Genomic DNA, 12029 nt, shown 5'->3' on the forward strand with positions numbered 1-12029 from the left:
GCATCATCAACTACCAAGAACATGTTGCTTGTTCACCAAGTCTTTAAATTAGGGTTTTGTGCCTCAAGAGATTCAGGAAAAGGATGAATCATAATTTAGATGATCCTCAATGTATCATCAAGATCAATAAGTCTCATCCATTAATATGCAATCTCAAGTTTCAAGATAATTAAGCCTTAAGTTCATCAGGATCACCAAATTAGGATTTTGATTCATCAGGGTTTATAGTTGAAAATTTCATTTGAGAAGTATCCAAAACATCAAATCATGATTAAATGATCTCCAATGCCTCATTATAATCCACTCACATCACTCATTTGGTTGGAAGAGCTTGATTCCATTGACACTTAAAAGAATGTAATTCATTTTGAAAAATTCAACTGTTCAAGACCACCTTTGACTTTTGAGGAATTTGGTCAACCAGGGACTTTTGAGATCAAAATCATGAATATATGAATATTGAAGTCATTTGATCAAGAAAAATCAATAAAATCAATCAAGAATAAAAAAGTCAACAATTAGGGTTTTTACTTTTTCATGAAGAAATTCATGTTTTTTACTCAACTTTGAAAGGTCATAACTTCTCCATCCCTTGGCCAAATGTTTTGTTCCAAAGCTCATTTTGAATAAAAAGTCAAGATCTACAACTTTGTCAATTTGAACAAATTCCCAAAAAAAAAAAATGAATGGTTTTTAAGTTATGAACCCATGAACATTCTTTCAACACTTAGAGAAATTTTCAAAGTGATTTTTGACCTAGTTTCTTACCAACTTCAAGGCCATTTTTCATGATGAACCAAGTTGAATCAATGAAAACCATGAACATTAAAGTTGAAGTATGTCATCTAAGCTTTCCAAAAAGTCCAATAAAACTAATTTATATTACTTGAGCAAGAAGTTATGAATTTATGAACAAGGCTTCGTGAAACTAGTTCTCAAACATAATTTTTGTTGCATTCCACCACTTTACACAATTTCCTCTTCAAATTTGGCACAAGTTAAGCCTTGTGAGCAGCCCAAAATCAATGAGAATCTTACTGAATCATCTCAAAAGGACATCAAATGCATGAATATTCCACTTGCATGTGAAAAGGCCATTATTACAAAATGAGAACTTAAGTTTTGTTTTATGTAAAATTGATGAATCGCCAAAAATATCTCCATATCCCAAGTTGATGACTCATTTCAATCTGAAATCAACTTGCAATTCGGATGATGAAGGGCTATAGGATTGAACCATAGCTAAACTAAGAAGTCATCATTGCAAAAATGAAATATTCCCTTACTTACTCACTAAGTTACTTGGCCTCCAATTTCATTTGGTCTCAAACTAATCTCTAATCATGACCTATAAATAGAGGTCATTTCCTTATTCAAAAGGACATCAAAAACAGCTTGAATCATTGTTTTCTCCAAAATCTCATATTTATCAAGTTTAAAAGTTTCAAATAGGGATAAATCGAATGTCTTAATTCTGAGCAATCCCTTCAAAACCAGTCATCCAAACACCTCACATACATCATGTAGAAGTGATCCAGACCTTCATAATAGTTCAATAACCTCAGGATCATCATCTCCATATTCAACTTGAGTAAACTGCAGTTGAGGTCGGGTGGGAAGATTCGGGAGGTTCTAGGTCAATTCAAGCATTCAGACACCTTCCATAATCATCATAGAAGCTTTCCATATCATTATCTTGCATTTGGAACATCCATATCAAGAATTCGATTTTCAACTTTTAAAGGTAAGCCTCACACTTTGAACTCCATAATTCATGCATCATAAATGAAAACTTGAGTTACCATTAAGTTTCCGCACCTATAAGGATCATTTACCCTCAATCAATCGAACAAAATCGTGCACACACAAGATTTCATGCTGAAGAACCCATTTTAGGGTTCTTGAGGTTCATGCAAAAAAAATTGAGCTACACTGAAAAATAAATAAATTCAATGACACCATTCAATTCCTTGTTAAAAATTGAGAAACTTTTCATGTTTACATTATCTCAAATGGTTGAGAAACAAGGAAGTTAGAAATTCAAAAAAACTGAATTAAAGATGATGAAGAACACGGGGGAAGGGTGGCCATGGCGCCACGAATACAAATTCTGGAAAACGATCTAAAATATATTTAATTGTTTGCATTTTAATAAACGAATACATCATTGCCCTAGTGGTTGAAGCACACGTACTAAAGTCTCTTGCCATACCCAAGGTATGGGGTTCTAATCCCCCTCGCCCCAGACCTCTTGTTTTATTTTTTTGTTTAACATCTTTAACACTTGTTTTCAAATATATTTAATTGGAATCATTCTTTAAAAAACCCAATGTATGGTCCAGCTGGTAAGAGTTTTGTGTAGTGAGTTGAAGTGCGTGGGTTAAAGCCCTTTGGAGGCCAAAACTTTTTTTTAACACTAATTTTTTTCAATTCCTTCACAACTTTACACAATTATTTCACCAAGCAAAATTGATCATTTTAAGCTAATTTTATACACACTACTCATTTATCACATATATTTTTTGAATATACAAAAAAATCACAAAACAATATTTATTTGATATATTTTTATTAGGTTAAATGATGTTGCTTTTTCAGTATTTTAATACTTTTAAAATGACTTTCTTGATTTTTTTTCCTAAACCTAATCAATTTTAAACATTCATGTAAATAAAATATCATGTCTTAAGTCTTGATTAAATGTACATAACATGTTGTTTACGGTGATTTCCGGTAAACAACCACTAGCCTTCCAAACTATAATAAATATGATTTGGTTACTCGCAGGATCGACTAGATTGATCCTAGGACATAGTCAAAAAGGTTGTAATTCATGATAGTTCGAATTATGTCTATGGTTGGCTTGTCTCGAAATAAGAAATACTTAATCAAAGAAATAAAGATTAACAATCACCTTGTTATACACGTAAATATAACATCAGCGAAGGGTAAGATTAAAGACAAAATATAAAACAAAACTGTAAAGTGCAAGAATCTTAAAGTGTAGAAACGTAAATGCTTCGAAACTAAGTAGAATGAAGATAAACAGTGCAGGAACGTAAATGAAAAAAAGTAAACGAAATGCAGTAATATCAAAAGAGACTTGAATAAAGAAAGATACAAATGTATTTAAAATGGTGTTGGTGTCATACGTACATTTCTCAGCGAAAACTCGTTCTCTTAACACTTGATACTTGAGCAATATGTGAGTGACTTGTACAAAATGAACACCCGGAATCCTAATACTAAGACCCTTATTTATACTAATTTCGACCCTAACGGTCCTACACTAATCTGATGCCACGTGACTCACGAGAATCCTTGGGATGCCATCTGTCTTTGTGCAGTTATATAAACTACTTCGAAATTCAAATCCTCCCGCCTGAATCCTCTTTCGACGCGTGGTAACGTAATCAGAATCGAGAATGCCACGAAAATACGCTAAGCTTCAGTACTTTACATATTTCGTAAAAATGTTTAAGTCCCAAAAGATGGTTCTTTTCGAATTTAGCTTCAGTGCTAACTGTCTCCGTCCTAACTTAAACCATCATTCTCGAACATGGCCATCCGTAGCCATTTTTTATCTCAAAAGATGGTCATCAGTAACCATCTTCCTTCGAATTTCAAACCTTCGAAGGATATTCTTCCCAAACGAAATCTTCAGCTAAGAAATTGCCCCCAATAAATGCCTGTTTCGAAGACAAGAGAAATAGGCGTTTCTTGTTATAACGAGATTTCGTTTTACATACTTCTTAGAGTTTCAAGACCATTGACTGACGTCATAATCATTTATGACTCTATTTCCAAAACGTCTTGTCATTTTCAAAGATGTCTTCTCATAACTTACATTCCCACGTTCTGGTCTTACTTCATGATCATTACTCCTATATACTAGGAGTAAAGATAATAATTATTCGACCGCCGTTGGATTAAATCAACGCCTGCCGCGTGTCTCTTGGCTTTTACCCAAAAGATTTGAAAGGTTTTCCGTTAAACCTTTAAATACTTGAACTTCTACCTTCATATAACTTTCACTTCTATCTCCTCATTATCTTCACAGGAAAGAACATCTTCGATTACATTCAAACCTATTTCCCAAATCAAACTTATCCATGGCATCTTCTTCAAATGTTCTTCAACCCGTTCTAAAACTTCAAAATCCTACGCGGACAGGGAATCAAGAACACATACCAAGTCCAAATACTGCAGAGGCACGCGCCATCTATGCTTCTCAGGTAATCATTCCCTTTGAACTTTTTGGAAAAACACATGCCTTCATGGGTCTTTTACCAGGAGAAAATAACTCCTCTTTGAATAAATTCTTTCCTACTTATTATAAAACTAGGCCTTTAGTTAGCAAGAATAAGATAGACGATGAAGGTCACCCAGTCTTAGCCAACCCCGATAGCCCGAAAGAGACCTCAACTGAAACTCCTTTGGCCTTAGAGAAAATTAGGTTAAACTATGTAACCAATTTTGTGAAAGTCTTTAGGTCAATCCCTTTAGCAAAGGATCCTGAACTGTATTATGCTTGGCTAACGAAGGTAGAAAAGCAAAAAGCGCCTTTCTGGAAACAACTAGGGATTTATGATTTAATCCAATTATCCAAAATAGGCTTAGAATATAACCAAACCATGCTAGTAGCGTCAGTTTACTTCTGGGATGCTTCTCACAATACTTTTCACCTTCCAAGCGGGATGGTTACCCCTACCCTCTTCGATGTAGCTGCCATTACAGGGCTTCGACTAACTGGGGAAACCTTCGACCCTAATTTCATGGATACTGACACCATCAATTTTAATGAAGCAACAGTCACCTATACTGCCTTCATTCAACAATACCATAACAAAACGGACCCAGACGTTTCTGACGAAGAACACATAGCTTTTCTAGCACTTTGGCTCTCGAGATGCGTCTTTTGCTCTAGGTCTATACAAGTAGAAAAAAGATATCTTTGCATGGCTAACCAGTTAAATGCTGGGATAAAGTTAAACCTAAGCCAATTAATTCTAGGATTTCTTTATGAGAATCTTGGTGAGGCAACGGACCTTGTTAAGAACTACAAAACAGGTTCTCTTCTTTTCGCTGGTCCTTTCTGGCTGTTGCAACTATGGCTTAATGCCACTTTCGAGGCTCACCTCCCATATAAAAATGTCGTGGACGAAGAAAGTGCAGTCATAAAGGATCGAACAGTGGAAGGAACCAGATTGGCTTACCTAACTCCAAAGGAAGAAAGTCGCAAACTTCGTGAGACCTTCCTGGCATTCATAATGATGTTCGCTGAACGTCATCAATTCACTCCTTCGATGGCTCCATTCGTACAACGTAAGGTGGGTCCCGAATGGTTTACTCGAGAATTTCCAGCAACTTCTTCTGATCAACAAGCTGAATCTATGGCCATCTGGGAAGCTTTCCTCACCCCAAAGCTGTTATATCACCGACTTCGATCTCCAAAAAGTCATTGTTGTCTCCTCTGCTATCAACGAAATCTGGTTTCAAGATAATTTGGGCTGGTTCAACTCAAACCAAAGTGTTTGTATGACAAAAGGAATCACATGTGTCTACACACTTCGCATCTGACAGAAGATGAATATGAATAAAAAATCTCCCGATATGTTGGCATCACCACTTTGTCTACCGTTTCCTTCGAGCCTGCTTTTTGTTCTACCATAGATTTTCATCAATGGTGGACAGAATATTATTCTACGCAAATCTTCGATGCCGAAAGCCTTACTCAGGAACTAACTACAGCTTTTGCTGATGTGCAGGAGAATTTCCAGAAAGGTACTTCGACTCATATTAAAGAAATTCAAGCATTTCAAAAGTTCTTTGAAACTATCTACAGGCCTGATGACCTTAGTCAGACCGTTCGTGAGGCTGCAGTTACTTTACGCGAAAAGTTTTCTGCCAAACTGGATAAGTTGAAATTGCCTACGTCTGTTCGACCTGAACTACGTTATAAAGTGGCTTTCGAACTTCATCCTCCAAAATTTCCCCCACTTCCTAGTGCTGATTTTTGGGGTGGCCTTAAGCCCTCCTTTTCCAGAGTGGTTTGTGTGTGGGAATCTCATAAAAACTCTTCAGGAAGAATCTAAAAAACGCGCTGAACGAGTGGTCCCGACTAAGCACACCTTGGATACTTTCAAAGGACATCTTCATATAGATCTTGAGCATGTTCGCGTTTTGACTCCAATACCTGAAGGTTGGGGTTTAGACAATCCTTTGACTAATTCCTCCTTTTTCATTGAAATACTGATTTATATTTTGTTCACAGATGTTGCTCGAAAGAGACAAATCAAGGAAGCCCCTGTACAAAAGGGTTCTGGAACTTCGAGGAACACCAGGGAGAGTGGGAGTGACTCTGTCACCACTGGCAAGAAGCCTACGGTACATGGATACCTTATATTTTAGCTTGTGAAACTTAATGAATGTCACTTACTTGATTTTAATATGTACTTCAGAGCTCGAAACCACCAGCGCCTTCGAAGCGAAAAGTTCCTTCAACAGCTGACTCGGACGATGAAGATAAATCTCCTCCTCGCACCAGACAAACAATAAAGAAAAGACAAAAGACTGCCACCCCTTCAGCCAAAGGAAAGGGATCTGGGACTTCGAAGCTCACCTCTTTGAGTGACAAGATATCTTCTGAGGACTCACCCCTGAAGGCTGCTAGCACTATCCCCATTATGGAGAGTCATAACTCCAGTCCAGACAACATTCCGACCAAGGTATTTTGGGTTTCATCATTTAACCACTTCTTTACATTCTAATTCTAATGATTAAGCTCATATTTTTACCTTGTAAATATAGGATGATGCTGGCACTGCTACTTCTGATCTCAAAGCCTCAAGCTTACATATAGACCTTGACAACCTTCGAGGTAAATGTCCGCTCTTTTGAATGACATATGGACTTTTCTACCTTTTCCTCCGCTTTGACCGACTTTAACTGTCCATCACAGGTGTTTCTCAACACGAACCTCATGTGCTTTCTCCCGTTCTCGAAGACACTCAACCTCTTGCAACCATTATTCCGACTGCGTCTGCTGAAGAAAGCCATTCAAATGATGAGTCTCCACCCATACATCAAGATGAAACTATGGAGGAAAATCCGCAATGTTCGAATAATGGTAACGCAGCTGGACAACCAACTGGCAGCGAAGACACCATATCTGAGCAAGATGCTGCAGAAGAAACTTCCAAACTGGCTACACCTGGTTCTAATGAAACTTCGAACCTTGGAACCACAGTCATTCCTGGGACTACTTCGAAGAAAGCCCCTGCGATGCCTACTCCTTCAGAACTAGAGCAACTCAAGAAGACTGATCCTGTGAGCTTCCTCAAGACCATGATGAGTATCGATAGCGCTTCGTCCCTTGGAACTCCTTCGACTGTCTTGACAGGTGCTGGTGACAAGGATGATATTCCTAAACTCCTTCATCAGATAAGAGTAAGGTTCTTTGAAACCAACCTCGTCGAAGCTCTCAGCAAGGATTCCACCAAATAATATGGTTTAAACAACCTTCTGAAGAAAGTGGACCTACTTCTTGTTCCAGTGGAAGTCTCAGAAGTAATTGTTTTATTGAGTTCTCTGATTGAACAACTCCAATCAAATCTCCTTCGAAAACGGGATGTTGATGGACAACTCACAACAAAAATGACTTCTCACAGTTCTTCATGGGAAGCTGCTAACGATGCAACGAAGAAGGTTGAAACCCTTAAGCTCGAGCGTTCGAAGAACCAACGAGAATATGAAGAGTGTGAGTCAAATATCAAAGCCTGGAAAAAAGAAATTGAGCAACTCAAAGGGAAGATAAAGGATGCCCAGTCTCGTCAGGTAGAAATCCAGAAAACCAATCAAGATGAGTTAACTGAAGTGGTGCAGTCAGGGATTCGACACTTCGAGACGGCACAGCAGCTAGTGCCAGAGATCGAAGAACTGAAAAGACAACAGGAATTAATCGAACGTCATATGTCCTTATGGGAGATCCAGTACTCGAAGATAAAAGATAACCTTCCCAAAGATTTTAATTAGTTACTTCGAACCTTGTACTCCCTTTTGTGCTGCGTACTTATCTTGTTTTGTAATCAAATTTCTACAAGAATATATATATATATATATATATATATATATATATGCAACTTTATCTTTCAATCTCTCTACATATTTTATTTTGTAGTTGTCATAAGTAATGCCCCAGCAATTCTCCAAAACTTGCCAAAATATACTTTTTCAATGTCACAGTAATTTTAATAAATGTAAACCACGTGACATGATTACCCTTCGCAACCCTTTGAGCCTAGACTTGACGTTTCTACTACCCTTAGCCGTAACCATCATTGAAAGCTGACGTCACCTTTTCCAAAACGTCTATTTGAGACGTGCGTGCATCAGTTCTCATCATGATTACACTTCAACTTCCAAAGGCGGGAAACGGCGGAAGCCATAACTTCTCTTTGGAATACCAAACGCAGTCCAATCAAACATTAAAAATGAACTGCTCCTTTGCTGCCCACTTATTCTATATAAAGGGTTGGCATTCCACTTCTTCCTTCACACTTTCTTCAACCTCTTGCCCAAAATTTCGTTTCTTCTTGCATTCTCTCAACTACAGAGTCAGATAAAACCTTTTCCAATCCTTTCTTCTCCAAATGGCACTACCCCTAACTTAGGCTAACATCAGGGCTTGCATCAAGAAAGAATTCAAAATCTCTGAAGAAGAACTTGATGAAAACTTTATAAGCATCGGCGCCCTTTTTGCTAACCAAGAGCTTGATTTTTACCATGAAATCCTGGAGGGATCTGTTTATCCCAATATGTTAGCGGACTTTTGGATGTTTGCGTCTCTGCGCATAGATCCGGAAGGCAGAACCACTATCCTCTCTGAGGTTCGAAGGGCCCATATCACTATCACTCCCTCCACCATCTCCAACCTGCTGAGATGCAACAACTCTGGAGAGACTTTTGATGACAATACCTTCAACATGACCACCCATCTTATGTTGAGGACTCTTATGGACAATGATCCTTTCAGCGCCAAGGTCATGAGGGTTTGGCACCAGCTCCTCGTGGGAAACTTTCGTCCACGAAACCATGATAAAAACAGCATCATGGTGGAGGATTTGGAGTTTATACTCTGTGCCCTCCGTGGGAAGAAAATTAACTTTCCTCTGATGATCTTCAAAGGACTTGTTGAAGCAGTTTCTATGGCTGCTGCTCGGCAAGGTGTAGTAACATGTCTTCCATATGGAAGACTCTTGTCCTACATGTTCCTTAAAAAGGGGATAGTGAGAAGGATGCGTAGATCTGGATCCTTGGACATGTTCGAGGCGGAAAGCTTGCCCCTGCTGTCCCTAGAGGGTTTAGATCAAAGGATCAACTAGGAGGTGGGTTGTTTTAGGCTTTATGTTTTGAATTTTTTTAATCCTCAATGTACTTGGGAACCACCTTCTTTGTAACGAATGTACTCCTTTGATATCAATGAAAAATATTTTGACGTTTCTTTGTCTTCTTACTGTATTTACCATGCATGTTTGTTTGAACATACAGCCATTTTGGTGTTAGTTCAACCATTTTGGCCTACGTAATATACTTCGAATATCTACGTTTTTGCAAGAATCTTTACTTCATGCATGCTTGGTTTGTATCTTTTCAGATACTTTCCATTTACCCTTAAAATTTTACGATCTTCTGCCAATTCTTCTATCTCATAAGCGTTATTTGAGAACACTTTCAAGATTCGAAAAGGGCCTTCCCAATGTGGGGACCATTTACCTAACGCCTGATTCTTTCGATCTGTAGGTAAAATAGCTTTCCAAACTAAGTCATTACTGATAAACGTTTTACCTTTCACCTTTTTATTGTATGCTCTGGACACTCTTTCTTTTTGTCTTTTTATCATCTCCAATGCTCGAAGTTTGTCTTCGTCCAAATCTACTAATTCATTCATCATCAATTCCCAGTAAGTGTTTGGAGGAATTTCTGCTTGCCTTTGGATCCTAAGTGATTGCAGGTATATCTCAATTGGAAGTACTGCATCATGTCCAAACGTCAGTTGGAAAGGCGTAGTGTTTGTAGCTTCTTTTGGAGATGTTCGACAAGCCTAAAGCGCTTGGTCCAAAGTTTTATGCCAATTCTTGGGTTTTTTCCCTACATGTTTCTTTATCAGACCAATTATTATCTTATTTGCTGCTTCGACTTGTCCATTTTCCTGAGCGTAGTAAGGTGTGGAAGTAAACAACTTGAACCCCATTTCTTTGGCGAAGTCTTGCATCTTTCGCCCAGTGAACACTGATCCTTGATCTGTGGTTATACTTTCTGGGATTTCGAATCTGTATATAATGTGTTTTTGAATAAACTCAATCACGGCCTCCTGATCCATATTCGCAAGTGGTATCGCTTCGACCCATTTTGTGAAGTAGTCTATCCCTACCAAAATATATCTTTGACCTCTAGAAGACTTGGGGTGAATTTCTCCGATTAAATCTAAAGCCCAACCTCTGAAAGGCCATGGTTTTATTATTGAACTTAGCTCGTTTGCAGGAGCATGTTGAATACCTGCATGTTCTTGACATTCCTGACATCCCTTTGCAAATTCTATGCAATCTTTCAACATAGAAGGCCAATACATTCCGTATCGAAACAAAAGCCATTTCATTTTGTGCCCCGCTTGGTGCGCACCACATGCTCCGCTATGTATATTTGAGAGAGCCAAATATGCTTCTGCTTCTCCCAGACACTTTAATAAAACTCCTTCGGGAGTCTTCTTAAACAACTCATTTCCCATTAAAAAGTATGATAAAGCTCGATATTTTACCTTTCTATCCGTGTCTGTCGAAGGATCTTTTAAGTAGTTCACAATTGGACCTCTCCAATCTGTGTCTGCCAAAGAGTCTATATTCCAAATTTCTAACTCTTGTTTGTTGGCAAAACCTAATTGTGAGTTCTCCAAGTCACTTGGGGAGAGCCTGGTAGCCATTGCCTTGCCTCTTACTTCGATCAGTTCTTCTAGTTTTTCTTTTGATACCTTGTATCCTGAAGCTAACTGTGCCAAATCATTTGCTTCTTGATTTTTCACCCTTGAAACGTGATTTAAATCCACGTACTCGAATTTTTTGAGCAGCCTATTTACTATAACAAAATACATGATCAAATTTTCTTTGATACACTTGTATTCTTTTGTCAACTGCTTAATCACTAGTTCAGAATCTCCTTTAATTTCGACTCTAGTTGCCCCCAATTCTAACAAAGCTTCAAGTCCAGCAATCAGTGCTTCGTATTCAGCTTCGTTATTGGAGCATAAGGGACCTTCAATCTTGTATTTGAGCTTTGTTGGAATTCCATCAGGAGAAATTATTAGTACTCTAACGCCAGTTCCTTCTTTATGGGTTGAACCATCGAAGTATAGCTTCCAAGGCTTCAATTCTACATGTTTACCTTAATTTATTTGTTTTCATACTTTGATAAAATAAATTTTTAAAACCATCAACTAACCAGACAATTATGGTTTTCCTAAATCAAACTCTTCAAATCTTTCAAGTCAATCATATTCAATTTTAAATACAATTTTGGGCCTCCATTAAAGTGTAAGTGCGCTCTCGGGATTTTCATCCAAGTACAAACGCGAAAGTAGCGCTGAAAAGAGAGTCATCATCCATGTATGTTTATCCCAAGAGATGGAAAGGAAACACATAATAAATCTGGGGGAAGGATAAGCGTGGTTGAAGCGAACCAGAGAAATAGGTAAGGGAGTCAGTTACGCATGGAGAAGTTGTAGCATCCCTCACGTCTATCATACTCGATAGGACTCGTGCTTGTTGTCTAATTTATGGGTGCGAAAGTCTATTTCTAAATCTAAGCTAGGATGCATGCAAAATGTAGGGAAAGAAAGAATTGTACTCGCACAGGCCCTGCTTCGCTGCTTTCGTATCCTTTTTTGAGGAATCAAAGTTACCGTAGCTCGACTAACTATAGGCAAAGTTGGTGCACCACCTTTCAAATCCATTGAAGATGTTCTTTATGTTGAAGGA

This window comes from Vicia villosa, linkage group LG2 (genome assembly GCF_029867415.1).
Source record: "Vicia villosa cultivar HV-30 ecotype Madison, WI linkage group LG2, Vvil1.0, whole genome shotgun sequence".
In the NCBI taxonomy this organism is placed as follows: Eukaryota; Viridiplantae; Streptophyta; class Magnoliopsida; order Fabales; family Fabaceae; genus Vicia; species Vicia villosa.